The sequence below is a fragment of the Pinus tabuliformis genome, chromosome 6, assembly GCF_031772625.1.
Source record: "Pinus tabuliformis cultivar Carrire ecotype Pingquan chromosome 6, CPIR1, whole genome shotgun sequence".
NCBI classification, from domain to species: Eukaryota; Viridiplantae; Streptophyta; class Pinopsida; order Pinales; family Pinaceae; genus Pinus; species Pinus tabuliformis.
Genome location: NC_142292.1, coordinates 1,609,298,447 through 1,609,305,390, shown reverse-complemented (window position 1 = coordinate 1,609,305,390; position 6,944 = coordinate 1,609,298,447). Strand labels below are relative to the sequence as shown.

The 6,944-nt window shown below is 41.1% G+C and overlaps 1 pseudogene; it reads left to right on the top strand.

The window, feature by feature from the left end:
• Positions 1 to 4,106: 4,106 nt before the first annotated feature.
• On the top strand, positions 4,107 to 5,288 carry LOC149265038 (glucose-1-phosphate adenylyltransferase large subunit, chloroplastic/amyloplastic pseudogene; annotated as a pseudogene).
• The last annotated feature ends 1,656 nt before the right edge of the window (positions 5,289 to 6,944 follow it).

The window sequence follows — 6,944 nt, the reverse complement described above, 5'->3', positions numbered from 1 at the left end:
ATGCAAATGCTCGCCTCCATCAAAACCCAGAAAATTTTTGTCTCTGTGACCTGCGCGAGGCCCTTCAAGGCCTAAAGGGAGGCAAACTATGTAGCGTCCAGGAATCCTGCCTCCAAGGGAGGAAATTGACAGTCCTCTGGCAGCTCCCAAGCAACCAGCACAATAGAGAGCAGCAACCATGTGTAGTGGAAGGTCTTGCTCTCGTCCTGAGCCTCGCGAAAATTCACAAGTAACTCGCTACATAAATAGTGTGACTAGTTAAACTGCACACCCTTCGCGCACTATGCAGCTAATGAGATCACGGGCGTCGAACCTCGTCCGCGTGGCATTTCCTCATGACCTTATCGACTAGTAAAATTTTCACCATAGGGTCAGTGATGGATGTTATGGAGTACTCGAGTGGCTTCTTAAGAAGCTCAAATTTCTTCTTCATCTTCTCTGCCAAGTCAGCTCACTTGTCTTTCCCCCAAACGCCTTGGTCGGATTCAAGCATTCATGCGGCAGGAGTGTGATTATGTGGACGAGCATGTGTGTGATGGGGATAGGTATGCCAAGCCATAGACACCCATCGTGTACCAAGATCAATATTTGTCGTATACAGGTGGTATTAATGTTGGAGCAGTGGTAGTGGGTCACCCACAGTAGGTTCAACAACCCCGGTTTATTTACTTCGTGAATCCACTCAACTGGCTCCAACGCGGTGACATCGGAATCTTTGTAATACACCTGTTTCATGTAATTCTCCATCGCGAGGTGTGGGAACCTCTCATGATTAGCCAAGTCCCAATCCTCTATCTTTAAAAGAGGAACCCATGCCAAGCGCGGTCCTTCAAAAGTTATATTTCCCGACAACAAGGGCATATGAATGACGAATTTCTCTGCGTCCAGGTCCTTGGTGACCTTCACCTTTCCTTTACGCAGAGGGATATACTCTGGTAACTTGGAGATGGGCTCCATGCCCTCAGCATCTATATTCATCAACGCCCTCTTGGGCCTCCAAATCTACAACCTTCTCACGCTGCTTGTCCTTATTATGTGCCTGGTAGTAGAGTGCTTTCTAGGCAACTCATGCACTAGCATTGGCCTCTTCTTCTTGTCTTTCTTTGGCTTTTGGGTCTCGTGTACTGGTGTAGGCTTCGGCCTTAGTGACTTTGACATCATAGGCATATGAGCCGGAGCCTCCATGCTCGCAACTTCTAGGGCCGCTCCTTTGGAGGCAACATTTCCTTCGGTGCTTGCAATCTCACCTGGTCCTGACATAGTGCGGCAAATGAACTGTCGGGTTTCCTTGGGTAGAGTATCAAACACAGAGCTTGCAACCAAATCTTCGAAAAACTTTTGGTTCATAAGCAATAGACAGCACAACGCAAAAACTCTAAGGATGCAAAGTGTTCTCTGTTGGATGGGCATGTGTAATTTATAGGATATTTTGAATTCAAATTCGATCGTTCCCCAAAAAATTCATCCATTAATGTTGATTTGGTGGCAGATATCCAAATATTTCAACCTTAAATGTCGGCCCCTCACTCCTCTTAACCATCTCTTGGCTTTCAAATCATGAACAATGACTCTAATGGTCATTTTTTGGCTATGTTGCGTGGTATCTCCCTCCGTAGCATAACTCCCATCGCGCTGCTTCTGGAACTGTGACATCACCCTTTTACTCGCAGCCCCTCTGCTGCGTAGTTCCACAAACTGAGAAATGTAGTTTAGAGTATCGCGCTCCGTTGCAGCTGCTTGGAGCACTAAGACTGTCCTGCCATCATGTAGTCATTGAGCCAGATCTCCTCTATATGGCTTCAATCTGCTTCCATTCACCTTTCTCGGAAAAGGTTCTCCATTCAACTTCGCGAGCTGAACTGCACTGACATCTATAATTTCTTTGATAACATACGACCCCAGCCAGTGCATCTAAAATTTTCCTGGAAACTTAGCGAACTTACTATCATATAAAAATACCAATTCATTTACCTTAAATGTATGAAGTTTAATGTTTCGATCATGCCAAGCTTTTTCACATTCCTTCTGGACTTTCTGATGGAATCCAGCCAAGAACATATCTTCCTCAAGCTCCATTAGTTGCGCGAGCCATCGTTCAAAGGCACTGCGGTCCACCATTTTTGTGAAAGTTGCTATGCGTGGACTAGGCACGATATATTCCATAGGCATCATAGCTTTTATGCCATAAACCAGTCGGAAAGGTGTCTGACCTGTTAGTTTTTTACAAGTAGTCTTGTATGCCCATAACACTGCCGGTACACGCATGTCCCAATCATTCCACTACGCATTGAAAATATTCATCAACACATTCTCCAATATCTTATTGAAGGCCTCAACTATTACATTGGCCTGAGGATGGTATGGTGTACTTTTATGATGGTAAACCTGGAACTCTTCTGTCAGCGCGTTGATTGTTTCAGTGAGGAAGTGTGTACCGCAATCACTCATCAACACCTTCAGGCAACTGAACTTGGTTAACACATATTCAAATAAGAACTTGGTTGTTGTTTCCCCTGTACAATCCTTCATAGGTTGTGCCTTCGCCCATCTGGTCAAATACTTTATCGCGGTGATGATATAACGTGCACCTGTTTTCTTACCTAGGGGTTGAATCTGTCCCACAAATTCGATTGCCCATTTCTCAAATGGCTGAAATGACACCTGAGGATTTAATGGTAGATCGTCCCTCCGCAAATGTCTGCCTATTCTTTGACATGCATCGCATGCCCTACAATATGCTTTAGAATATTTATGCAGCGTAGTCCACCACAACCCAGCCCGAAAAACCTTCTGCGTTGTTTCTTTTCCTGCATAATGCCCTCCCGCAGCTCCTCCATGAGCTTCAGCAAGGATGTTATTTCATTCAAAATCAGGCACAAATCATCGAAGTATCTCATCCGATACCATCTTATACGTGTTCGACAATTACTGAGAAAGTTGTCATGTGTGCTACCAACTCTTTCTTTTGTTGACTGGTGTATCCTTCTGGAGTTGTCCCTATAGTGAAGAAGTGGATAATATCGGCAAATTGGTTATCTACTACACACACTGCGAAGATCTGCACATCAGGCAGCCCTTCCTCCGAATTAGTGGGCTCCTCCCCTGTCTCAATGCGCGACAAATGGTTAGGTCCTGCATTCAACCGTCCCGGTTTCAAAATTACCTCAAAATCATATTCTTGAAATAACAACAGCCATCTACATATTTTCCTCCCCAACACAGGCTTATTGACTAGATACTTCAATGCAGAATGGTCTGTGTACATCTTGAAATTTCCACCCAACAGATAATGTCTAAATTTTTGGAGTGCGTACACCATAGCCAATCCTTCACGCTTTGTCGTCGAATAATTCTTCTCAGCCTTTAATAACTTCCTGCTCGTAAATTCTATAGGATGATCCATCTCTCCTTCACCAGCCTGTTCCAGCTCTGCTCCTAATGCAATACACAAGGCATCAACATGCACATGGAATTCCTTCTTCGAATCTGGGAAGACCAAGATCGGCATGGTGACCATTTTTTCTTTCAATATGTTATCACCTAAAAAACAATTTATAAATTGTTCACATCATGATTGTAAAGGTTTGGTGTTAGTCTGGGTTTAGTTTTCTTTCAAATTTGCTTAGTATCTAAGTCCTAGGAGTCTTGGTGGTATGGTTAAATAAAGGTCAAACACTCCATTCTCATTCATCATTGGTTACATAACTCACATAGATTCCATGTATCAAATTTTTTTTAAGCTTCTTATGTGTTATGAAACTGTCTAGGTGTTTTCGTAGCGCAAAACCCAGAATTTACACTAGCTGCGCTACGAACAGTTGTCAGCTTATACACTTCGTCTATCATATCCAACCGCTTATCCTCATCATTAGGTCGTTAGGTGTCTTGGTACTGGCACATGTTTGCAGTTGTACTTTGCTCTGCGGTTTTGGTCATTCAACTAGGCTTTCCAAAATGGTATCAGAGCAATCGGGGAAATAATAGATAAATGCCAGGTACTGGATTCAATAGTTTCACATGGATGTTTTCTTCAGAAATGCAATATCAAGCATTCCATTGTTGGAATTCGTTCACGTCTGGAATCTGGAATTGAATTAAAGGATACCATGATGATTGGCGTTGACTATTATGAAACAGAGGCTGAGATTGCAGCACTCCTAGCAGAAGGGAAAGTACCTATTGGAATTGTAAAGAACACAAAAATAAGGAATTGTATCATTGACAAAAATGCAAGGGTTGGAAAGAATGTTACGATTTCAAACACTGATGTGGCAATGCCTGAGAAGCCTTCTGCAGACCCTAAAACAATACTTGCTATCATACTAGGCGGTGGAGTAGGAACACAACTTTTTCCTCTTACAGGAAGAAGAGCCAAACCAACAGTACCAGTTGGAGGCGCATACAGACTCATTGATGTACCAATGAGTAATTGCATTAATAGTGGGATCAATAAGATATTCATCTTAACACAGTTTAATTCTCAGTCTCTAAATCAAGACATTTCCAAGGCATATGGTTTTGGAAATGGTGTGAACTTCAGTGATGGCTTTGTGGAGGTTCTAGCAGCCACTCAGACTCCAGGTGAAGATGGGATGAATTGGTTTCAGGGCACAGCAAATGCCGTGAGGCAATTTATGTTGTTTTTTTTTTCAGGGATCCGAGGAATAGGCATATAGAACAGGTTATTATTTTGTCAGGTGACCATCTCTACCGTATGAACTATATGGACTTTGTACAGAAACATATCGATAAGAAGGCTGATATCACAATTTCATGTGTCTTGATGGATGACAACCGTGCTTCTGATTTTGGTCTCATGAAAATTGATGATAGAGGTCACGTGCTTTATTTTAGTGAGAAGCCTAAGGGGGCTGATCTAAAAGCTATGAAAGTGGACACAACAGTGCTTGGTTTGTCACCCAATGAGGCTGACAAAAAAACCATACATTGCATCAATGGGTGTATATGTCTTCAAGATAGACATTCTTCTCAAGCTTCTCAGGTTTAGATACCCAACTGTCAATGATTTTGGATCAGAAATTATTCCTGCATCAACAAAAGAATGCAATGTATAGGCATATCTTTTTAATGATTACTGGGAGGACATAGGAACAATCAAATCATTTTTTGACGTAAATTTGGCTCTTAGAGCTCAGGTTCCAAAGTTCTGTTTTTATGATGCCAAGAAGCTAGTCTTCACATCACCCCATTTTCTGCCACCAACTACAAATTTCTCGAAGTCTTGTTGCTTTGACATATCTCAATATAAATTCATGCTGTATAACTGATGCTGAACGCCAAAAGCTTGAAGGACTTTTGAATTTAAAAACTGCTGAAGATGATGCCTAATGCACAACAGTTTCGTAGCGTGCTACGAAACTGCTGTAGCTACATAATTAAAACTCAGTTGGCAAATTTTGAGGGACCGAGGGGAAATTTTTGAAAGGAAGTCTCAGAAAAAGATTATTTACAATGTGCAAGCAACCAGCCAGGGCAAAACAAGTGGAAGGAAGTTATATGAACTTTAAACTTTTTATCATACAAATGATCACCGCTAGTATTGTAAATGACTTTTCAATCAGCTTTAAAGAGGTTTTGTCATCACACATGTATATTGGAAAGGCTTACAACACATGAAGAATGTGACACTCCAATAGATTTTTGGGTAATTAAAGAAGATCAACATGGTTAATTGGTTCCAAATATCTTTAAGGAAACCAAAAGCAGAAAAACAGGGGCAGTTTCCTACTTTTCAAGAGTAGTAAAGGAGATGAGACATTAAGGGCCAGCAAGGAGCTTTAAACATCCACCAAAGCTAAACTGCAGGAGACCACTTTTCAAAGAACGAGAGTTGATTGTAATAAATGCTATTATCAGCATGATGTGGAGTTAGACTCTTAACTGTCTTAGGCTTCTAAACTTCTAGTTAGTAGTTTGTTGCATTTAATAGTTAGTTAAAGTTTGAATAGGTGTCATAGCAAGTAGAATTCGAGTTCTCCTCATGCTGGAGGAGGAATCTCAGCTATGTAAAGAATACTATATATAGGAGAGAGAGCAATGTACCAAGGGTTGTAAAATTTCAGAGAAATTGGAACTATTGTGCTATGTATATGACTCTATTTTAGTAATACAATACTGGGCTTTACTTCTCAGAAATCAGAAGGAATTTACTGTTCAGAATGTTGTGTATCATCCTCTCTTTAATATTTGCAGTGGTATAGATATGTGATTACTTAGAAATCACTGATTGTGCTCTAATTTCCTTCACATATTTATAAACTGTGTTGTCCTATATGTTTTTGGTGTGTTCTGAATGGTTGAATTCTAGATGTCCTGACTTCTATGTAAGGTTGATATCATTGTTATACTAAAACGAATTTGACTCCATAAGCCCAATGGATATATTCTAGTTGTGTTTCCACCACTCATATTTTTACATTTGTTTCATAAGAGTTAGCCATCTTAATCATAATCAAAGATCATTAATCCTTTGAGAGAGCCCTCTCAGGTTGGGGAGGCTAAGCCCCAACCTAAAATAGGTTTGAAATAGTTACTTAAGGTCTTCTTGGTCAGCAGCCTTCCAGGGTCTGATTTTGAGATAACAAAATACATCCAGACTGTGTTGACATTCTTCATCCCAACAGAATGCAACGTCCTTCTTTAGTAACTTCTCCATAGGCGTGGTAATCTAAGCATAAGCCTTGATGAACTTTCGATAGTATCCAGTATGGTCTAGCATTGCACGCAGCTGTTTGACACACCTTGGGACCTCTAAATTAACTATGACCATGATCTTAGCAGGGTCCACCATTAGTCATTGCTTTCACACCACATAACCTAGAAAAATCCCAAAGGGGACATAGAATAAGCACTTCTTCAGGTTCAGTGCAATCTAGTACCTGCGACACATATCCAACATTAAGCGTAGACTAGCTACATGGCGC